Below are 24779 nucleotides of genomic sequence, written 5' to 3'. Positions count from 1 at the left end.
ATGTCCACAGTTCAGGAAATGTAAACTCACGTGAAATCTTTTCTTAATCTCTCCTGAGTTTAATATCGTATCATCTTCCATGTTCATCCAGGAGGTCTTTCAAGAGACTAACTCAAATAACTACGTAAATGCCTGTTGGTGACTGCAGTTAAAAATCCCTGGTGGTGAATGTTTGATTATTCATGGATTAGTCTGAAACCTGAGCACATGTGAGAGGAAGGTGAGGAAGAAATTTGGAAATAGAAGAGGACTCTAGTAGGTCTAAGTTTCGTCATGAAGATTTGGTGGGAATACTGCAAATATACGGAAATAAAGGCTCTCCCCAGCTCAGGTCAGGTTCCTGAGAACAGACTCTAGAGTCTGTGATTTCCACATAGGAGGTTTCTCGGATGATCGTTCTCATAAATAATACCTGTGCAGAGGTGAAGAAAGCAGGATTGGGCAGAGGGAGGAGTTCAAGTCTGGGAGAGTTGTAGCAGTGGCCTCAGCGATGTCATGGGGCCCTGTGGATCGAGAATGGCTGTTTTTGCACGCAGTAGGCGTGTGTTCCAGCTGAGGAGCTCTAAGGAAGCTCAGAGCTTTGGAAATCCCAATATTTCGTAGTGGAATGCAAGCAATCTGCTCAAACTTTACATGGAAAAACACAGATAATTCTGAAATGAAGTCTCATTAGTGCATGGTTTTTATTACAGTTTGGGCTTAGAAATTCTGAGAAGCTTGAGTAAGTCTCTGTATTGCTTTATTACTTAAGGCAGAGATTTTCAATTTCTTTGCTCATCTGATAAAAATAGGTATAATTTTGATTCATTCACATCAGACAGCTGTTGTTGTGTTAGCTATTGTCATTTTTTTAAATTTGACAGTCTAAGGGAAAAAAAGTCAGTGCCCCTGACATTTAACATGCAATACCAATTAGCATTGCATGTTTTAAAAATTCCTGTGGCACACCAGTTGAAAAATGGCGACTTAAGGTAAAGGTAGATGCAAGGGAGGTGAAGTTTGGGAGATGTTCTGCAGCCGTAATTGCACAACTGATGGGCGTGGTGGTTCTGGCTTTCGGCCACCACGCACCCCCCTTTAACTATCCTCTGGCCAAGGCAGAGGGTTGGTAACAGGGCAGCCACTCCTGATCTCCACCACTGCTGAGATCTCTAGATGACATCTTCATCTCAGAAACATCAGTTTGGAGACGGACTTGGGTATGACCTTGTCTCTTTTTTTGGATCACCTGACTTGGCAGTGACTATGCAGCAGCACTTAAAACTCTGGAGAGTCTACACTTGGCAGCTGCAATGCACAGAAAGACCAGGGGCATCAGATTTCATAGAATGTCTCAAAACCATGATTCCATACTGGCAAACCTCCATGAAGAAACCGTGTCCAGGCCTATTTGGGTTTATCTTGGAGAGCTCGGTGGCCATCTCCTTCTGTTTAGAGATCAATTTTTCTGCCTGACCAGATGTACCGTGATGTCTTGGCAATGTCACAAAAACCGCCTATTCCAGTTAATGGAAAGTTTAAAGCTAGTTGCAGTCAATTGTCCCTTGAGCCAAACAGCTTTGACTTGAGACTTAAAAGCAACTTAGCTGTGAATTTCTGAGTAATATTTCCAACTGTATAACTCCCATTGTAGTAATTGCTGTTAGGATGCTGTGCATAAAAAATGAATCAGTGAGCCTTGGGTTAATTTTCCAGGTTAATCTACTGTGGCTTCATTTTGTAAGCTCCTGCGTACAGGCTTCAGTGAGAAGTAGTCCATAATGGCCACGGGAGGTTCTGATACCTGAAAGTTTGTGTGTGGTAAATTAGGAAAAGCTAAGTGTGCACATAAAAACGAGTATTTTACAGATAGAGGAACTGATGTTTACCAAAGTTAGATAACCTTACCAAGGTCATATAACCATTAAGTGAGGAAGTTGAGGTGTGAATGCAGCCCCAAGTCCAAAGCCCCGTTTTAAACCCCTGCAGTGTACCCACTGCCCTGGCGCACTGAGACCGCTTCCTTCCCTAAGGGGCTGCACTTTGAGAGGAGTGGTGTAGAGACTGAACTACTGGTGCTACCATGTTGGAAAGTGACTCTTCAAAACCTGGGAAAGCTCTGTTGAAGCTCAGGGTGTATCACCCCTCAATTTACTAGTGACAAGTAGAAATTGTTTCCTTGAATTGATTACAGAAATCTTACGGCTTAAAACTCAAGCTAAGTTTTACTAATCACATAACTATGTGCAAGGTACTGCTAAGCTCTTCGGAAATAGGTAATCACTTGTAATTTAGGTAAACTTGGTATGAGCAAATGAAAAAATGAACAGCTGCCAATGGGAAGTTTCACCCTTTTATGAGGATTATCAGGTTAAAGCAAGCCCTGAAGGACTGGTCTTATGATTAGTAAACGTATGTAATTACCTGCATGGTATTCTGGACACACAGACACCCAAAACCCCCAAATTTCAAGGCTTTGTGATCTTTTCTGAAATTTAATGATTCATTCCCTTCAGATATAATAGCTTTTTAGAATGTTCTATTGAAGTTCAAGACTTTGACTACTCATATGTGAACACCCAGGGAGGAATACATTATAGACCTTGATAATATTTAAGGGAGGAGAATTGGCAGCTGGGTAAGAGCAGCGCCCTGAGGACTGTGACCGACTAGGCAGTAGGAAGAGGCAAGGTTCTCCGGGGTAGAAGTGGACCCACTTTGCAGCTTGGCACTTTTAGCCCTGTCCTTCCTAAACGTGTCTTACACAAGCTCCAAATTTCTTTAAATTGTACTGTAAAACATATTGTTTGCTTTTCACATTTTTTCCATATTGCCGTATGACTTTTCCCTAGCTCTGTTGAAAACCATGTCTTTGTTTCAAACATGCACACAATAAGCCCAACCCAGCCCCCACAGATCATGCAAGAATCTCTACAGATGATCTCTTGAGGTCAGGATTTAGAATAAATGAGCTTTATGTCCTTTCATGAACTATAACTTAATAACAGGGTGAAGAGATTTAAGTAACTTTGTGAAGGATGTGTGGTTAGTGTGAAGTGTTTGGTCTCTGCATCCAGCACTGTGTTTCGTACCCAAGAGACTTTTTGTTTTGTTTTGTTAAAAGGAAGGAAATAAACGTATCAGGGCCCAGAAGATAAACTTTTCCCTCTTCATAATTTGTCTTAGCTTATCCCTAAGTGTGTAATAAAAACTAAACATGTATTTCTTCCAGGGTATCCTAATCTCTGGTTTTTCCTGGAACTCTAGCGGGAGAGCATTTCGATTGCCTAAAAGTTTTCTTCCTTCAGAATCTCTATCCCTTCTCAGACCAGTAGGATTGGGCAGCATGGTGTCAGAAAGGCTGAACTTTGTCTAGCTTAGTTTTTTGAGAGACTGCTATTCTTTATTGATTGAGGCTACTGCGGAGGAAGCCCTGGGAAATGATCGTGTGGGACACGGGGCTTAGCTTTGCCTTTGTTACTGTGTTTGACTTTCATGGTCCTTAGGACTGAACTGTGGCATAAATTTCTGTTTTATTTGAAATCAGTTTACTTTTGTAATTAGTTGATGTTCTTGTTTCAGGAAAGAAATAATTTAATACTTCATTAATTATGTTGCAGCAGTAATTGTGTAGAAATGTCAGGCTGGTGCAGTTTAAATTTATAGTACACTTCTGTTCTTTCCACGAGTATGTTTTCCGGTTTATTCACAGCAATGATTTAGGGCATCCAAGATCCAAGTTTCTTTGCTCCTCTGCCCTCTCCCATTCATTCTCTCCTTCCTCTCCATTGTCCTTTTTGCTACCTTTATTGAGTCTTCAGGCTGAGTGGGGAGTCATACTGGTTAATGTCTCCCTGCAAATGGATCTCTGACTACATTTCACAGAGAAATTTCACAGTGAAATTAAATCCGAGGGCTTTATCTACAGCTGTTCTTGACTCTTACTACAAAAATGAACATTTAAAAAATTGATCAACTATGTGATGTGAGGGTTCAATCAGCCTTAAAAAATACCTTACTACTTAAACAGTCTCCATTCAAGTACCGGAAATCACTATAGGGCTTTGGGTCATATGTTAACTTTATATTAAAAGATCAATTATCACACTCTCTGATTTTATTGAAGTCTACGTGAATTCCATGTCCATGCCTGTGGCTTGAATTTTAGGAAAATTTGCATGCCTTTTTTGTTTTTCTGCTCTTTCACAGATATATTTAAAATCATTGGGGTTTAAATGTTTAATTCTGGAAGAACGAAAGTGATAAAGAGTTGGAATTGCTTTATATTTCACCATCTGTTTTACCATTTGTCTTCTATAACGAGAGCGTTAAATTGAGCTTCCCTACCTATTTCTTTTCAAGGCTCTGATTTAGTGCCTACTAGGAAGAGGTAACTGTGTGTAGGTCTTTCTGGTCAGTAAGAGTCAGTTGCCAAATCTTTTTTGATGGTTTTCAATTGGGCAATAAGTCATATAGGAGGGAAATTCATTGAGCTTTATTCCCAACTTGTGTACAATCTATATAGTAAAACATTTGTGAACACCCTGTGGTAAAATGAAGTTACTTATTGCATAGATACAGGGCTACATTTGGAAGGGATTTTCCTCTGTTTGATTATTTGGTGTACTATTAAGCTGGCTAATGTTTTAAAACTATTTTAGAAGGCAAATGAGGAAGAACTTAGAACAGTCTGATTTTTATGCCTCTTACTTCACTAGAGGCATTCAGCAGGCTGTGAGTTTTGACTGGAGGCATATGAGCACTAAAAGATGACAGCTGCTAGATGCTAAAAAATAGTTAAATTCTCCATCTGGTTTGCAATATTGGTGAAGATTTGCTGCAAATATGGATTGAGTGCCTTGCCCCAGTTAGTTCACAAATATGGCAGGTCTTTTTAGTTACGGAAGTGTGGTCCTGAGTGCCAGAGAAATAAACTCTTACAAGTATTCAGCAAAAATGCAATAAAGATAAAAGCAATATCATTTTATTAAAATTTGTTCTACTTGATTTCTAGAAGTCAGTTTTTGCATCTTCAAGAACCTGACAAAGAGTCCTGGCTGGTGTGGCTCAGTGGGTGGAGTGCCAGACTGCGAACTGAAAGGTTGCTGGTTCGATTCTTAGTCAGGGCATGTGCCTGGGTTGTGGGTTTGGTCCCTGGTTGGGGCACACACAAGAAGCAGCCGACGGTTGTTTCTCTCCCTCCCTCTCTCCTCCCCTTCCCCTCTATCTAAAAATAAATAAATAAAATCTTAAAAAAAAAAAGAATCTGACAAAGAAGAGAAAAATCTTAGCCTAGTTTAAGTTTGGGGAAACAGTAAAGTGAAAAGAAGATCAAAGATATTTGTGTTATGATCAAAACTGGCCTAATACAGGAGATAACACTTTGAATCTGGTATTCCTTCTTTTGAGGAAATTATTTTTCTTAACAAAACCAGCCACCTTTTTATTTAAAAATCTGTAAAGTTTGTTTTTAAATTGAGATTAATAACATTATCTCAGTTTCAGGTGTACAACATAAAGATTCGATTTTTGTATGTATTGTGAAATGATCACCATCCGTTACTACACTTAGTTACAGATTTCTTTCCTGCAATGGGAACTTTTAAGATTTATTCTCTTAACAACTTTTAACTGTACAAAATGTATTATTAACTGTAGTCACCATGCTGCACTTTACCTTGCCAGGACTGACTTCTCAATATTTTATAACTGGAAATTTTTATCTTTTGACCATCTTCTCCCATTTTAGTTCCCCCATCTGTTTTTTGCATATAAGAGTTCAGGGTTTTGTATTTTGTTTTAGATTTCACATACAAAATATATGATTATATATCATATCAGATATATAATCAGATATATGATTTACAAATATTAGATACATGATTTGCAAATATTTTTTCCATTCAACAGGTTGCCTTTTCAGTTTGTTGATGGTTTCCTTTGCTCTGCAGAGCTTTTTAGTTTGATGTAGTCTCACTTGTTTATTTTTGCTTTTGTTACCTTTGCTTTTAGTATCAAGTTCAAAAAAATCATTACCAACACTGGTATCAAGGAACTTACTGCCTATGTTTTCTTCTAAGGACTTTTATGATTTCAGGTCTTACATTTAAGTCCTTACTCCATTTTAAGTTAATTTTGCGCATGGTGTCAAATAGTGGTTCAGTTTCATTCCTTTGCATGTGGCTGTCAAGTTTTCCCAACAATTTATTGAAGAGACTTTCTTTCCCCATGGTATTTTCTTGGCTTCTTTGCATAAATTAATTGACTATGTATGCGTGGGTTTATTGCTGGGCTCTCCATCCTGTTCCATTGATCCTGTGTGTCCGTCCTTATGCCAGTACCTTACTGTTTTGATTACTGTAGTTCTGTGATATAGTTTGAAATCAGGAAACATAATGCCTCCAGCTTTGTACTTCTCAAGATTATTTTTGGCTATTCTGGGTCTTTTGTCATTCCATACAAATTTTAGGATTGTTTTTCTATTTCTGAATTTCATTGAAATTTTGATAGGGTTTGCATTGAATTTATAGATTGCTTTGAGTGGTATTGACATTTTATCAATATTAATTCTAATCCATGGGCATGGACTACCTTTCCATTTATTTGTGTCTTCTTCAATTTCTTTCATCAATGTCCTATACTTTTTAGTGTGTAGCTCTTTCACATCCTTGGTTAACTTTATTCTTAGGTATTTTTTTGTTTTTGATGAAATTATAATGAGATTATTCTCTTAATTTCTTTTTCTGATAGTTATTAGTTTATGGAAATGCAACATATTTCTGTATATTGATTACATATCCTGCAATATGACTGAATTCACTTATTAATTCTAACAGTTGTTTTTGGTGGAGTCTTTAGGGTTTTCTATATATAATGTTGTCTTCAAATAATGACAGTTTTACCTTTTCTTTTCCAATTTGGATGCTTTTTATTTCCTTTTCTTGCCTAATTGCTCTGGGTAGGATTTCCACTGCTATGATGAATAAAAATGGTGAGAGTGGGCATCCTTGTTTTTATTCATTTATCATCTTTTTCCTGCTGAGTATAATGGTAGCTGTGGCCTTGTTTTACATGGTCTTCATTATGTTGAAGTACATTCCCTTTGTACTTATTCTCTTAAGTTTTTATCATAAATGGATGTTGAATTTTGTTTAATGCTTCTACATCTATTGAGATAATCATATGATTTTTATTCTTTTGTTAGTGTAGTGTATCATATTAATTGCTATGTGAATGTTAAGTCATTATTCTATCTTGGAAATAAACCCCACTTTATGATCCTTTTAATGTATTCATAAATTTTGTTTGGTAATATTTCCTTGAGGATATTTGCATCTATATTCATCAGGGATATTGTCCTGTAGTTTTTTTGTGTGGTGTCCTTTTCTTTTGCTATCACAGTAATTCTGACCTCAAAAATGAGCTTGGAAGTATTTCCCCTCATCTGTGTTTTGGAGCAATATAAGAAGGATTGGCATTAATTCTTCTTTAAGAGTTTTGTAAAATTTACCAGTGAAGCCATCTGTCCTTGGACTTTTGTTTGTTGGGATGTTATTGATTACTGATTCAGTCTCCTTATTAGTATCAGTCTGTTCAGATTGTCTTTTTTTTTTTAACACTTCAGTTTTGGTAGATTATATCTTTCTAAGAATTCATCAGTTTTTTTCTAGATTATCTGAGCTGGAATTATGTTGTGCCAGAAAGTAAGGAAGTTCTTAGTGATGGAACCCTATCAGAAAGACATAAAATTCCTGAGTGAATTCTTGAGTGATTTTCACTAGTCAAATCTGGGACAATTTTAGCATTTTAATAAATAATGATAATAATAGATATAAACCATTAAATAAAGTAAAACTCTGTTATACTAATATATACATAAATAAATGGGAAAGAAAGAAAACAAGGTTTCCTTATAATAGTTTGACAAGTAATAAATGAAGAAGGATGGAGACCATCGTTGTAATAATTGGTTCAGGCAATATCATCAGTGTATGTTAAAACTAATGATGTAAGTTTGGTGAGGCTTTGGCTATTTACAAAGTTCAACGTACTTAAAAGTTACTAATTAGGAACTTCCAGTCAAGATGGTGGCATAAGTAAACACAACTCTCCTCCTCACACAACCACATCAAAATTCCAACTCAACTATAGAACAACCAGCACTCAGAACCATCAGAAATCAAGTTGAGTGGAAGTCTGACAACTGCAGAATGAAAGAACCACACTCATCCAGACTGGTAGGAGGGATGGAGATACAGAATGATCTGGTTCCACATCCACCTGCAGTGGATTAAAATTTGGGAGGAATATCTGGGGAGTGAGGAGTCCCAGCCCCACACCAGACCCCACAATCCAGGGTGCCAGTGCCAGGAAGATAATTCCCCATAATTTCTGGCTGCAAGAATAAGCAGGAATTGAGTCAGTGGAAGAAACTTCTGGAGTTCCAAGAAGTTCCTCTTAAACAACCCACACATGGACTCATCTACACAGACTCACTCCCTCTGAGCTCCAGCACCAGTGACAAACAGGGAGGAAATGAAGTGTCTCCCATCAAGGCAAGAGCTGGGGGACAGCTTTCTCCCAAACAAAGGCAGGCAGAGGCCATTGTCCCTTTCCTGAACCTTCCCCAAACAGAGCCATAGACCGCAAGCAGGTGCTATATCTGAGAAGCACTACACTCCATAACCTGGCTAACACTGTTTGCCCCGCTCTGGAGCTCCTCAGAGACTCCATCCCACCGAACTGGTGGGCCCACCCAAGTTGTTAACAGTAACTTTTCCATATGAATGGCTGTTCTTAGCTTATGCTTCAGAACTTTCTAAATTCTGTCAAACAAGCAATAGCTGGCTTCAGTGAGTTCCCAGCCACCATAACTCTGCTAAATGGCACCTGGCATAGCATGAGCAGCAGCCAGCCTAGATTCACAGCTTGGCTTTCCCTGGATCCTCTAAACCCAGCACAAGTAGCAGCCAACTCTGATTGATTTATAGTTCATGCAGGGTTGCCCTGGAGAGAACACAGGTTGGAGGCTGACCTTGGTCTGTACCACCTAGGAAACCCCAGCACATTAGCCACAGTGGACAGCTACAGACCACGTCGGCATACCACCACCCTGTCCCTGCACAGCTGATCTTCTGAAGAGTGCAGAGGTTGGTGATAAGTAGTCACAGCCAGTCCTTGCAGCTGACTGGCCTGGGTAAATCCCTCCCATTGATCTGCCAACAGCAATCAATGCTCAGTTACAAGAGGAAGGTATACTCAGCCCACATTAAGAGCACAGCTTGAGTACCCAGCTTGGGTGATAGGAGAGAGGCTCTGCCACTGGACCCTTTAAGACACCTACTACATTAGGCCACACTACCAAGACAGGGAGTCAAAGCAGGTGTATCTAATACATAGAAACAAATACAGGGAGATTGCCAAAATGAGGAGACAAAGAAACATGGCTCAAATGAAAGAACAGATCAAAACTCCAGAAAAAGAACTAAACAAAATGGAGATAAGCTATCTATCAGATGCAGAGTTCAAACACTGCTTATTAGGATGTTTAAGGAAATTAGTGAGGACCTTAGTGAAACTAAAAAGACCCAGTCAGAAACAAAGGATACACTACTGAAATGAACAACTTATAGGAAAACAGCAGTGGAGTGGATGAAGCTGAGAATCAGATCAATGATTTGGAACATAAGGAAGCGAAAAACAACCAATCAGAACAACAAGAAGAAAAAAGAATATAAAAAAACGAGGATAGTGTAAGCAGCCTCTGGGACAACTTCAAGCACTGTAACATTCTCATCATAGGGGTGCCAGAAGGAGAAGAAAAAGAGCAAGAAATTGGAAATCTATTTGAAAAAAATAATGAAAGAAAATGATGAAGGAAATAGACATGCAAGTCCAGGAAGTACAGAGAGTCCCAAACAAGATGGATGCAAAGAGGCCTACTCCATGACACATCATAATTAAAAAATGCCAAAGGTTATAAATGAAGGGAGAATCTTAAAAGCAGTGAGAGAAAAGAAGTTAGTTACCTCCAGGGGAGTTCCCATAAGACTGTCAGCTGATTTCTCAAAAAGGAACTTTGCAGGCTAGAATGGATTGGCAAGAAATATTCAAAGTCATGAAAAGCAGGGATCTGCAGCCAAGATTACTCTGCCCAGCAAAGATATGAATTGAAGGGCAGATGAAGAGCTTCCCAGACAAGAAAAAACTGGAGGAGTTCATCATCACCATTATTATATAAAATGTTAAAGGAACTTATTTAAAAAAAAGATCAAAACTATGAACAAATAAAATGGCAAAAATACATATATATCAACAATTGAATCTAAAAAACAAACTAGGCAAACAAGAAGAACAGAGACAGAATCAAGGATATGGAGAGCATTTTGATGGTTGCCAGATGGGAGGGGGCTGTGAGGGAATGAGTGAAAAAGTGAAGGGATTAAGAAGTACAAACAGGTAGTTAGAAAACAGCCATGGGATGTAGAGTAGAGTATAGGAAATGGGTTAGCTGAAGAACTTACAAGCATGACCCAGGGACATGAACAATGGTGAGGGGATTGCCTGAGGGAGTGGGGGGAGCTGGGTGGAGGGGGGCAAAGGGGACAAATTTGGGACAACTGTAATAGCATAATTCATAAAATATAATAAAATTACTAATAAATTACAAAGGGAAAGCAGTAATCTCATGGTGGGCAAACCTGGGAATCGTCATTTTGATGAAAGCAAACTCACGTCGGGGCAGACAGTATTACTCACCTCCTGACAGGATGCACCGACAAGGACAAACTGTGAAATACATGACGCGAGTCTGATCATGAAGAAATACCACGATTAACACCGCATCAGGCAAATCAAAGTTGAGGGACATTCTACGTAATAACTCTCCTGCATTCTTTAAAAATATGAATGTCAGGGTAAGAAAAAATATTATAGAGCTGCTCCAGATTAAAGAATGCTAAAGAGTCAAGTAATAGCAATTTGTGATCCTGGATTCTGGACAAGTCAGTCTCTCTCTCTCCCTCCCCCTTCTCCCTCTCCACCTTCACCTCCTCCATGTCTTTGTCTTGCTCTGTCTGTCTCTCCCAATTGTACAGATTGATTTCTGTATGATCTTTTTACAAAAGTTGAAAACAACTTAATGCATTACTTGTCCTTGCCTATGCCAGCCACAGTGGAGGGCATGCACTCTGGGAGGAGTTAAATGAAGGGAAAGTAGGGCTCGGCCCTGGAGAAGTAGGGGGAATTTATGTATTATTTGGGCTATAGGGGGTTTTGTAGCACACTCTGAAGTGGCCATAGTTATGTAAGGGTAATGAGAGGTTGTTAGAAGTAAGGGAGAAAGTGGCTGGGAGCCAGAGAAATGGCAATTACATATGCAAGGTTCAGAAAAAGTCCTTTAGAAAGTTAGCTGGCCCGTGGAATTCATAATAGAAACCACCTTCGTAAGAATTTCATCCAGTGGTGAAACAAAGCTGATGTCCACTCCCCTGGTACTGAATTAATAACTCCAATTATGTATGTGGAGCTTTTACAGAAAGGAAATTCAAGTCATAGATTCATTTTAATTTTGTTCTTCTGGCTGCTGGAGCTCTTCTGGGAGCTGTAGTTTCAGGTGAATTTCTCTAGAGAAAGAACCACTGAGGGTTTTAAGTGAGAATTGTAAGTACACCTTAAATAGTGATGTATCATGCCAGTTACTTTTATCAGCACAAACGTTACTTTCTCCCTTCTTCCTCGAATCCTGTCGAGTATCGGGGAGTGTAGGGAAGAAATAAATATCTGTGAATACTGGTTTAAGCCAGGAAGCTGTAGTGCTGCTTTCTTTTGATAACTAGCAAGAGGGGCAATGCCATTCCATTGTGTTGCAACTTCTTGTACTTCTGACTACAGAAACAGGGACTCAAAAGTGACTGTCAGTGTCCAAAGCCTCAGGGGTGGTAGGCGGGCCAGTAAACAGTGTCCTACTAAATGAGTTTCTTCCATCTTATGCTTACCATCATTTATGCAGTATTTTGATGTATCTGACAATAATCAAAACTCTTGGGCTTTGGTATTCTGTGATAATTAAGATCACTCATTACTATATTATTGAATCTGGAGGCAGAACATAGAGTCGGAAAACATTTATTTGGTACTTTTCATGCGGGAAACAACTGACAGCATTTGTCACTGCCCAGTCCCCTTCCTCCACCTTCTGACCTTCTGTCCCCTACCCACCCCCAAGTTTCTGTCTACAGTGCAGTCAGTGCCCCGCCAGATACCACTTGCACGAGATGGTTGACATGGGAAAGGAGTGAGTTCAGTTACTTTACTAGGAATGCTGGAGAGGAGTTTTGTCATGTGGAATTGATAGAACGAGACCAAAGATATAAAATGTTACAAATTCATGCTCAGGATATAGAAATCACTTAGTTGTATTGAATATCTCCTTGAAATGATACTTGTTTCTCCAGTTCCACTCCTGAGTGATTGTCATTTTTCCAACGACGACAAAACGGGTGTAAATGTCACAGAGCTGGCGGTGTCTTCTGTTCCTGTCGAAGCAGGTGTTCGTCAGTTCACTGCAAGCAGGACTCGTTGAAACCCTCCACTTTCAGTAAAAGGCCCAACTTTTCCTAGTTACCCTCGAAGCAGAGAAAAGGTACATGTGCCCTTGGAAAAATGTGCACATCATCTGCTCTCTTCCTTCAATAAGGTTGGAATGTGGGACTTTGCCTCTGTCTGCGGAGTCTCAGGAAGTGTCTCCAGGGGGTTTTAGGGCTAGACAGGAAAGTCTGTGGAGGCAGATGAAAGGGAAGTCTGTTCGAAGGTCTGTTGAGGGAGCCCAGCACAAGCCAGAGGAAATTTTTCGCATCTAAAGGCAATCTGTTTGGTTCCTTTTTTGTTTTTGCTTTTGGACAAAGTTCTGAGAGGAAGGGGAGGCACATGCTGCCCCCTGTATGGAAAGGACCGTCATGTCAAAGTCTGGCCGGCGTGAGCTCCTTGTTGGAGGAGCTCTCTCCAACCATGAGAACAGAAACCGGTGACACAGTCTTCTCAGCTCGAACTTCCCACTGCCACCTGCCTCTTCTAAAATACTTTCACTTTTAGGAGATTTTGTGTTTCACCCAGAAGTCCGCTGTTAGGATGTCGTAGTTGGAAATCCTTGATTTATATCAAATATACAATTTTAAAGGTGGAAAGTTGACTAGAACGATTATGAAAAGAACCATTAAACATTACAAATAAAATAGAATACCTATTTTTAATTCAGCAAACACAGCTGAGACTTTTCAGTGCTAGGCAATGAACTTCCCTGGATGACTAAGTCCCCGCCCTTAGGGAGCCTTCAGCTTGGCGAAGTGGTCACACCACCCCATACAGTGTGAAAAGTATGTGATAAGGGCGCATACAACGTATCACTTGAAGGCGGAGGTGAGCGTATCTGAGGAAGTCTGGGAACGTGTCCACTAGGGTGATGCCATTGTTGCTGATGTCTTGCACGTGTTCAGCAGGTGCAGAAGAGGAGAAAGGACTTTGCAAGCAGAGAGGTGGATGGGTGCAAGGACAATGAGGCATGTGAACCTGACCTGTGTGGCGACAGTGGGGAGGTGTGGTGGCTGGAGCTTTGTGGTGGATGTGGCATAAGGTGAGTCTAAGACCTGCTGGGGTTAGATGGAGATGAGAGGTTGAAAGCATGGAAGAAAGGTGAGGGTTACGGGGATATCTCTAAACTGGAAGTGGGGGAACCAAGGCACAGGAGTCAAATGCTACCTAAAGCTAGTTGCTTGTCCGAGGAACAAGCAAAATATGTAAGATGTCAGCAAAACACAGATTTTTGTCTCCTACTGACCTGGTATAATCGATGCAATGGAACACAATACCCTTGTCTCAGGATGAGAACCCAGGCAGCCCCAGGACTTTCTGCTTGCTCTTCGTGAACCGACTATCCTTCTTTAGGTTGCATGCACACAGGCCCAATCCTGTGCTTTCAAGTGTTCAGCTCAGCATATGAGTTAACATTACAATTTTCATTCAAAGATAAGACTCTTCCTCATCCACCAGGGTCTCCTCTGAGCTCCTTTTTCCACTGTAGCTTGGTCTGGAGCAGGTGGGAGGGAACCAGTGGTCTTGGAATGCGGAGCAGGTTCAGGTTCTTCTGTTTTTCTTTCTCCTCCTTCCCACTCCCTAGATGAGGTTTTTGTCCTCATTAGAGGGTAGAGCCTCTTGTGACTGGTTGGTGTCAATCCCTCCAAGCCTGACAGGTATTTAAAGCTGGTCCTCTTTCTTTCGGGAAACCAGATCTGAGACTTTGCCTTTGTGAATGTTGGACATGATTGCCTGGCACCTTTCTTTGAAGTTTTGCTAATGCTACTTCTTGGGACCTTAGTGGAAATGTTAATTTTAATATCCTGATAAGTGTATATTGTCTGGTGTGTGAAATATGGAAAGCTGGCTTGGAGATATGTTAGGAAAAGAAGGAATGGCATGGGTGGGTAAAATGAAAAAAATTATTAACATTTATTTAGAATTTATAATGTGTTAGGTGCTGTTCTAAACATGTGATGCTCTTAATTGTCATAATTTTATGACATAGGTACTAATAGTCCCTCCACTTTATAGATGGGGAAGTAGAGGTACAGAGAGGTTAAAGAATTTGCCCAAGGTCACAGTCAGTGGCATTGCCAGAGTGTCAGCCTGGGCAGCCTGACCCTGCAGACTGCTCTTGATCGTGATGCCGGCAGTTGTGCTAAATGCTTTACATAGATGCTGTCCTTTAACACTTTCACCCTAGTTTAGAAATGAAGATTCTGAAGCTCAGAAAGGTTAATTAATTTGCTGAAGGTCCTATGAGCTGTGCAGCTGGGTCATTAACCAGCTTGGATTGATTCCCAAGGGGTTTTGCTCTTAGCTACTGCATTACTGGTTTGCTCATAGTGAATGCTTCCCGGCAACTCACAGATGTGCGGAATTTTGGGGACAGCTCAGGGGTTCCGAGTGCAGACTCTGGGCCCAGACCCGCCTGGTTCAGGTCACGTTCCTCATTTGCCAGCTGGAGGACATTGAAGGAACTCTTGGCTGCTCCGCTTATGGAGTTCCTCCTCTGTGCCTCATTCAACCTCACCTGCAAACTGGGGATGGTAACTGTGCCTACGTTGTAGACTCATTATGAAGGTAATATGAGTAAAGCACCGAGCAGATGCCTAGAGTATAACAAGTGCTCTCCAAATGTTAACTTATCATTCTACTATTATTTATTATATTAATTCAAAGTAGACTCAGGGTCTTTTTCCGTTCGCATGTGCCTGTTCCTAGGCTATTAATAAGTAGGACGTACAAATTCAGGTTGCGGAAATAACGTTCACCTCAGCGTTCCCAGGGACCAAGAACTTCTGTATGAAGTAAAATGACGTTCTGTCAAGGTGACCATCATTCTTAGGTTCTTTTATTTTAGTGTTGTTTCCTTTTGTTTGTTTTAACATTTCTGTCTTGTCACCTGAATATGTCTGTGAGCAGTTGCGTAGGAATGTAGGACTTCAGGTTTTCTTGGAAAGAGCAAATTTGAATAGTTTTCAATCTTGCTCCATCAAAGCTTAGCTGACATTTACAGCCAGGACAGGGTCTTGCCCCAAGTTCATTATGTGAATCCAGTGTCTTTTGACTTCGATGGATTGTTTATTCAGAAACAGATTATTGCGTGCTTTTAGTGTGTTTGGTACAACTTTGGCGACTGGGGACACAGCAGAGAACAAAACAGACGAAAGTAACTGCCTTTAGGTCACTTACATTCTAGTGGGTGAGAAAACCAATGAATAAGTTAATAAAGACAATAAATAAATACAGTAAGTCAGACAGCAATAAGGCAACAGAGAGGAATAAAGTAGGGAAAGACAGGATGTGGTGGGGGGTTGTGATTTTAAATACAGTGTCAGATGTACGTGTGATGATCTAATTATAATTTTGTTAAACGAAGAACTTCTACCTTTTGGAGCAATATGCAGATGTACTATGGTAAAATATATAGAGCTATTGTGGTGAATAAAATTGTCTGAAATTTGCTTTAAAATAATCCAGAATTGGGCCAGGGGCCTGAGGAAAGAGTTACGGCCGAGACAAGGAGGCTGTATGTTAAGTGTGGAAGCAGAGTGGCAAGTGTGTGGGGTTCATTAACCTCTTTGCTCTACTTTCATGTGTATTTGAAAACCTCCACAATAAAGAGTTTAAAGAAATAAAAATTTTGACATCATAAATGCACAAATGAAAACAATTGGATTGCAGTGCAAAGCAGATAAAAACCCCTAAATTTCAGAGTTACAAAAATAGTCAATAAAATAATTACTTAATTGAACTTATTTTTAAAAGTTCATGTTTATATAAGATTATTTTATATTAATCGACTTTATATAAAATTATTAAATTAAAAGTTAACAAAATAATTTGGTGTCAGGGATGGCTTTGCTGAGAAGGTGCAGTTCAAGTGGAGGCCTGGTGGGGAGGGTTGGGAGGCTGTGGTATTGGAGGTTCCAGGATGAGAATGAGCCCGGGGGAATTCTGGAGAAAAGCCTTTGAGACTGAGAAAAGAGAGTGATCCAAACTGTGGATCAAATTCCATGACTGTTGTTGGGGGAAGGGCATTATCCTCCTATGGGGACAACGGGGTGGTGCTGATGCCCTTCAAGTATTAGCTTTGCAGATTAGGAAGCTCTTTACAAGGGGGGGCCTTGTCTTACCCATTATTGCTTTCCCAACACCTAGCCCATATCCTGTGCTGCTTGAGAGTTGAACGTCTCATTTTCTCCTATCTTCTACGACAATCCTATGGGATAGACAGAGAAAGAATCTTCTCAGTTAATACAAGCAAGGTATCGTTTATCATTGGGAGGCTGAAGTCACAGAGCCACTTCTTATATGGTAAAGCTATTTGAGATCAAGTCCTATGGGTCTTTTCCCTCAACCACATGATCTGTTAGGGGCCCTATTTCTTGGTATAGAAGAAATGCTAGACGATTAATTTTTGGTGGGGGGAGGTGCAGTTGGAGAGGTAAATAAAAGCACTGGTACCTCATACTTTTAGACTCAGGGCCAAATTAAATTTCCTGAAACTGTGGGTGGCCAGAGAAAATAAGAAATCTTATTTCTAAACTGAGGCATGAAACTGTTGCCGGGAGACTCGGTATCACTTAACACTGAAAAAAGTGAAACAGAGCAAGAACCACAAAGGCATTTTCCATGCTGCTTAAAGTTAAACACCCAGGAAATTGTGTGCATATGTCTCCGTGCGCACACACTGCACTTCAAGTTCCGCGGTTTTAAACTTTCTTTCCATATGTAGAACTTTTATAACCACCAAATAGATGGGACTTTGGGGTTTAATGAAAGATATGTATGGATAACATATGTTTCCTTTTATAAAAAATAATCCTCAGACTATTGAAAATGCCTGAGTTTTTAAGTGCCCATGGAATAATTTTATTTGAGTTTTAAATCATGCAGTTCCCCCCACCCCCACCCCCCCGGACTTTTTTAGTGTATCATGGTTCCTCTAAGGGTCTTGCTTTTAATTCTGGAAAATGTTCAGAATAAGAATACGAAATCTTTTTGTTTTCTTAGTTGATTTTCACAGACATGTCTTTTACAGATATTACAATATTTTATGTGTTGGGGGCACATGGAGGGTGTAGTTAGAATTGCACCTTCATATTCTTTGCTTCATCTTTGGGGGACAGATTTAATTAAGAGCCTAAGTGAGGTTCTTTGCTCTTAGAAGAGCAAGCATTAGGGAAATTATCTTAGAGTAAGTGAGAGGCAATTCTGCAATTTTCTTGATCTTAAATGCCATTTGGGAGAAATGGTTTGGGTTAGTATAAAGTTACTCAACTTGGGGATTCACTGTCTTTTAAAAGAGGTCATAAATTTGTAATAGAACTTACCAGAGGGTCCAATTTTATATTTGAAGCTCATCCTGGATGTGTCCTAAAGTTGTAATAATGTGTCCCCTGCAGGCTGTTCTGAAGGGTCAGCTGTTTGAGATTTCTATGGAAATCGAATTAATTTTAGCAGAAAAAATTTAACCATGGGAATGTCTGTGGCTGTCCATGGTGATACTTCTTTGTAGATAGTAAGTAATGTTGACATTGAACAATTTATATAAAAAAATGCAGGCTTTAAGCTCAGAAATGCATACCAAAAAGTCTCTTTTGAAATTATAATTAACAACATTATCGTCACCTGACAGTTATTTAGGTGAATGCTTTTAAATTGACAAGACTTTTTAATTTATATTTGAGTAATTAATTCCTATACTTTTCTTCTATTATGGTCAACAAATGTGGCTTGGAATATTTTTTGAATTTTGCATTTTATAAAGTTTTCTTTTCCACGATTTGGAGTTGAATTTTGTAAGTGCTTCTTGATGACCTGAAAAATGGAATGTTATATGTATTTAGTAAATAAGTTATATTTGCTATGTGTTTGTATGGAATACTGTATGTGTGTATTTCTAGGAGTTTCCCCAAATATTTCCAGAAGTTGTTGCTGTATTTATTTACGTGATAGGTTATCATCAATGTATATTGTGACTTTGATCAAAAGAAAAAGACCTTTAAAACTTAGCGATGCAAATATACATAGGTAGAATATCATATTAATGTGGCAACATAATATTTTCTTTCTGTAAAAATATGTGACAGCTTGCCCAACTACCTAATGAATATCAGATCATATTTCTTTTTTAAAATAATATTTTGTTGATTATGCTATTACAGTTGTCTCAATTTTTCCCCTTTGCCACCCTCCACCTGGTAACCCCCATTCCCTCTGGCAATCCCCCTCTTAATTCATGTCCATGGGTCATGCATATAAGTTCTTTGTTTACTCCATTTCCTATACTGTTCTTAACATCCCCTGTCTATTCTGTGACTTCCAATGTGTACTTCTTAATCCCTGCACCTTTTCCTCCACTTCCCTTCTTCTTCCTCCCATCTGATAACCTTCCAAATGATCTTCATATCTATGACTCTGTATCTGTTGTGCATGTTTACTTAGTTTTTTAGATTCAGTTGTTGATAGTTGTGAATTTATTGCCATTTCAATGTTCATAGTTTTGATCTTCTTCTTTTTCTTGAATAGGCCCCTTAAACATTTTATGTAGTAATAGCTTGGTGATGATGAACTCCTTTAGCTTTACCTTGTTAGGGAAACACTTTATCTGCCCTTTAATTCTAAATGATAGCTTTGCTTGATAGAGTAATCTAGGTTGTAGGCCCTTGCTTTTCATCACTTTGAATACTTCTTGCTAGTCCCTTCTTGCCTGCAAATTTCTTTTGAGAAATCAGCTGACATTCTTATGGGAATTCCTTTGTAGGTAACTATGTGCTTTTCTCTTGCTGCGGTTGATATTCTCTCTTTATCTTTAATCTGTGGCATTTTAATTATGATGTGTCTTGGTGTGGTCCTCTTTGTGTCCATCTTGTTTGGGACCCTCTGTGCTTTCTGGACTTGTATGTCTATTTCCTTCACCAAATTAGGAAAGTTTTCTTTCATTATTTTTTCAAATAGGTTTTCAATTTCTTGCTCTTCCTATTCTCCTTCTGACACCCCTATGATTCAGATGTTGGTGAATTTGAAGTTGTCCTAGAGGCTTGTAGCCTACTCTCATTTTTTTTTGGATTCCTTTTTCTTCTTGCTGTTCTGATGAAATGCTTTTTTCTTACTTGTGTTCTAAATCATTGATTTGATTCTCAGTTTCATCCACTCCACTGTCGATTCCCTGTAAATTTGTCTTTGTTTCACTTAGTGTTACCTTCATTTCTGCCTGGGTGTTTTTTAATGATATTGAAGTTACCCAGTGAGTTCCTTGAGTGTCCTGACAACCAGTGTTTGAACTCTGCATCTGATAGATTGCTTAGCTCCATTTTGTTTAGTTCTTTTTCTGAAGTTTTGATCTGTTCTTTCATTTGGGCCATATTTCTTTGTTTCTTCATTTTGGCAACCTCTCGGTGTTTGTTTCTATGTATTAGGTAGAGCTGCTTTGACTTCCCGTCTTAGTAGCATAGCCTATTGTAGAAAAGCACACTGGTAAGATAGATGGGGCAGAACCTTAGGTAATTGGCAGGATGGGGTAACCCATGTGAACCAGGTGGATGGAGTCTCTGATACTGTGTAGCTGTTCTGTGGCTCTGTATGGAGGAGGGCTCAGAAAGGGGACAATGTCGCTACCTGGCCTCTGGAGTTTTATTCTGGAGGAAGCAGTCTCCCGGCATTCTCTCTGATGCCAGACACCTCAATTTCTCCCTGTATGACACTGGTGCCCTTTCAGATGCAGCCCCAGTGCTGAAGCCCAGGAGGAGTGAGTCTGTGTAAGTCCTAAGTTTGTTGTGGGCCCTTTAAGAGGAGACTCCCAAGAATTTGCCAGTTTCTTCTGCCACCCCAACCTCCACTGGTTTTTATAGACGAGTTTTGGGGACTTAATTTTCCTGGCATTAGAACCCTGGGCTGGGTGGTCTGGTGTGGGGCTTGGATCTCTCGCTCCTGAGGTATTTCTCCTGATTTTTATTCACCACACATGGGTGTGGGCCCACCTGTTTTATGTCTCTGCATTTCCTCCCCTCCTACCCGTCTGGATGAGTGTGACTTCTTTAATTCCTTGGTTGTCAGACTTCCATACAGCTAAATTTTCTGATGATTCTGGGTGGTATTTGTTTTGTAATGTAGTTGTAATTTTTGCTGTGGTTATGCAAGGAGTCAGGCCCTGTTTACCTATACCTCCATCTTGACCGGAAGTCATATAGATCATATTTCCTAAAGAAGAGGTGTTTAACAATCTCACTGGGAGCTGTGGAAGCTTCTTGGATTGTGCTCAAGTCTGTCATCACTCTGCAAATTACAAATGCTGTTGAATCTTCTGTAGCTGGGGAAAGGGGGAGTCTTTCAAAGGAGAGATAAAAAAAATTTGTATTATGGGAGGAGACACCAGGTTCCAAAAACCATGTGAGTCTCTGGCATTCATGGGCAGCTGATAGGTGAACAGAGCCAACAGGTCTCCACAAGAGAAACTTTCATTTGCTAGAGTTAGGGGCTCTGCTGTCAGGGTTATACTACTAGAGAATGGGAGAGTTCTGAGGCACCTCCTGCTGGCCTCAGGGCCAGTCGTTAGTGCTGTGAAATGGGTCCTTGGAAGAAGAATGTGGAGGAGACAGTGGCAAGCAGGCTTTTTCTTAGGAGTCTGCTGGCAGATAGTAGGGGTACTCTCCACAGAGAAATGAGTTTCATCTTAGGATGGCCACTGATCAGGAGGAGTAGGGTTATTTATCATATCGACATTGAGATAGTATGCAACTTTAGGTAATTTTTAGCTTCTTCTGACTTTTGCTAACTTGTCTTCTAATAAAATGTATTTTTGATAAATACTCACCACTGTGGTAAATGTTTAGGAAAATGATATCATATTAGAGCCATTCAATGATAATTTTTTTCATGATTTCTAAGAGGGCTTCCTCAGGCAAATAAAATATGCAACCTCCTTAAAATAAAATCACTCTGACCTCTTTGACAGGCTAGCCACTCTGTTTCTTGATTTTTTTTTTTTTTGTAGCACTGACATTTTGCTAGTCTTTGAAGTCTGAAATTCTCTTTGTACCCTTAAAGTGTAAAATGGCATACCTATCATCTAAAGAATTCAACCTATGGACATCCCCACTGCATTTAAAATTTAGGGCTCTCAGATTAATCCAGCGTTATTTAAGCCAGAACAAATAGATATTGAAAATCTTAACGAAAGGAAGCTTGATGTTATCGGCTTATTTCCCACCTTATTGAGTTTCTGTCACAGTTGCCTGAACAGTGTTCGAGGACTGAATTTACTTTCTTTCTGGTGGACAGGAGGCAAAGGATTGTCCATGGAGATAGGAAGACCTTACAGCTTAACAGATGTATGCAGAAAGTTAGAATGTCGAATGGGAAATCTGAAGTAATTTATGTGGAAATGCTGTTTAGACACTATAAGAGGTTTGAGTCCTCCAATAAACTTACTTGAAATTATAAACATTTCAAAAAACAGGTTGAAGAAAAGGTGATTTCGCAACCATGATCTTCTGTAGGAGAAGAGGAAGCCAGCCAAGAACTTGAACTCTCAGACCTGGTGTGTGTTTAAAAAAGTCACACCCCCAATTCACCTGTAAGGTGGTTAAGTGCATGGTCTCCGAAGCCAGGCTAACTGGAATCCAACCTTAAAGTGACCACTTCCTACCTGTGTGACCTTAGGCAGGCTGCAGAGTCTTTTTACAAAATGGGTATGCTGGTGGTAATCTACCACATAGGTTTGCTGTGGGGATGAAATGAGTAAATATATGTGAAACGCTTGGAGGAATGTCTGGAACACAGTAAATGCTCAGTAAATGACAGAAATTATAATTTCCGAGTAATTTAATTTCTTGAGTGCTCAGTTCTCTCATTTGTATGAGAGTGCATTTTTCTGCACTTCTTGCTGTGGACAGTAACAGGATCCCATGCCTGAAGGGCTTTTCTTTCTAGGAGGAGAAGTATATACTGCAATACCAAGGGCCCAAGGCAAAACAAATGACAAGCAGAGTTCACTGTGGGTCTGAGAGGGTAATGTAAGGCTTACTGCAAAGTGGTTATGCTTTTAAAAGTAGTGGCGGCCAGACTTGGGAATATTAAAAAGTGATGACATCTAGATAACAACATTGGAAACAAAATACATATGCCAAACTCGATTATTGCCAAGTAATGGGACAGGGGAGAGGAGCTCCTTCTGCCATCTAGCACCATTATCTTATGAAAGAAGGGACACACTTGAAGATAAAAAGTTATCTCAGCCCAGGGACAGTGCTTTAAATCCATATATTTGCTTTTCTGGAATCTTATGCCATTGTATTCCCCTTACCTCCCCCGACCTAGGTATAAATTCATCATGAACCAGGCAATTTACATGCCAGTGTCTGGGAAGTACTGCCTTTGAAGACGAGAGGATTTCAATAGCCAGAAACTTAGATGGAAAGAGTACAAAAGGATTTTAGTAAAGGAATCTGTATAGAAAGGCACAGGACTAGAGCACTAGCTGCTTCATTGGGCAAATCCCAAATCCTAGTGGCATGTAACAAATTGTATTTATTTCTCACTCACATAATGTCTGATATGGTTCAAGCATCTCCCTTCCCCTTGTAACTATGCCATTTGGAACATGTCTCTCTCCTCCAAGAAGACTGACATGGGAAGAGAAAGGGAGAGGAGGCACTTGGCTCTCAACTGCCTGGATCTAGAAGCGATACATTTTATGAGCAGAACCAGTCACTTGGCCCTTACTGCAAGGGGGGTGGGGGGTGGGGACTGCAGATGCTCCCATTTATGTTGAGAAGAGCCTGTCTGTCACCATGGGGCCGTAGCAGCAGGAAATACTGCTCCGAGTTTGGCATTATGCACAACCATGGGTGGGAGTAAAGGGCAGTGAGAGCTGGAAAAATCTACCGTGATGAATTGAGGAAGAATGGGAATTCGGGGCTTTGTTAGGGATACATTAAAGTTTTTGAGCAGGGACTAATATCTGACCCTTCTTAAAGAAAATAAGTTACTGTGGAAAATAATAGATGTGAGAAGAAACAATGACGTAAGTGAGGGTAGTGATTCTGAAGTTAAATTTGAAAGGCAATATAGAAGTAGAATCGATAGAAATTCTTGGCGACTGCTTAGACATAAGGAGCAAAGGAAACTCAGAAGAGAAAGGCATTGAATATAATTGTAAGGCCTCTTGTCTTGGAGATTAGGTGGATGACATCAAATGAAACAGGACGTTTTATAAAGAGCAGGCTTTGTGGACCTGCATGCTGGTCGTGCCCAGTGACTCACTGCGGGGCTTGCTGAGTTCAGGACGCAGTGGAAGACCTGGGTGGTGATGTCCCAGAGACGAACATTTCAGTCTGCAGAGAAGGTAGATTTGGGAGAAGACTGCAGAAGTCAGGGAATGAGTGAAATCATTAAGCTGTAGGAGAAGATGGTAGAGAATAAGCCTTTACACACTACATTTTCACCCTTGTGTTGGTGAGGGGACAGCGGAGAGAGAGAAAATTTAGAAAGTTCAGAAGCCAGAGGAGTGATTAGAGACCTGGGGAGAACCATGGGGGCTTCCTGATCCGTCTTTATGTGGCTAGAGTAAAAACCCAAACATGTGCCGACAGGTAGCATTTGCAATCCGTGACCTTAAACCTCAAGGAAACCTATGGGATGCCTCAGAAATCCCATTGTATTCTCCCTAATTCCAAGAGGGGCTATTTTACCCTTTCTCCTCTATCACTAAACCCTCAGCACTCCCTACCCCTTCTCTCTTGGCCAATCATTTTGCTGCTTATTTCATTGAGAAAATGGAGACAATCTGAAAACTACCTCATCTCCAGGCACCACATCTATACATCATCCACCCTCTGTCTCTTCTGTGCTCATAGTCGGCACTCCTCTCTCTGAGGCCCTTCCCCCCACATGTGCAATGCCTCTCCTCCTCACTTGGTTCTGCGCCTGCAGTTATTTGTCCTGTTTCTCCTGCGTCATCGTTTCCTTTTCTCTCCTGGATCATCACTATCAGCACGTAAGTGTGCTGAAATATTTCCCGTCTGTAAAAGCTCTTCCTAGAACCCCGTCTTCCTCTACTTTCTGCCTCGTGTCTCTGTTCCTCTTTATAGCAAACTCAACAGGATTTCTCTGCTCAATGCCCTTCACATAGTAGTCTCTCTCTCTGTCTATTCAGTCCTTTCCCACATTCTGCTGAGGGTGCTCTCATCACCATCAGCAGTGACTTTCGTCTTGCTAAA

The 24779-nt window shown here is 40.2% G+C and overlaps 1 long non-coding RNA gene across 1 annotated transcript in view; it reads left to right on the top strand.

Moving 5' to 3' along the window:
- Positions 1-13396: 13396 nt before the first annotated feature.
- LOC139440804 (uncharacterized) overlaps positions 13397-24779 on the top strand; it is a 28722-nt gene continuing 17339 nt past the window's right edge. The window contains exon 1 of the long non-coding RNA XR_011651037.1: positions 13397-13609. This is a non-coding gene — a long non-coding RNA (uncharacterized lncRNA). The remainder of the gene's footprint in view (positions 13610-24779) is intronic.

The sequence above is a fragment of the Desmodus rotundus genome, chromosome 3, assembly GCF_022682495.2.
Source record: "Desmodus rotundus isolate HL8 chromosome 3, HLdesRot8A.1, whole genome shotgun sequence".
NCBI lineage: Eukaryota > Metazoa > Chordata > Mammalia > Chiroptera > Phyllostomidae > Desmodus > Desmodus rotundus.
This window is presented reverse-complemented; position numbering and strand designations above follow the sequence as displayed.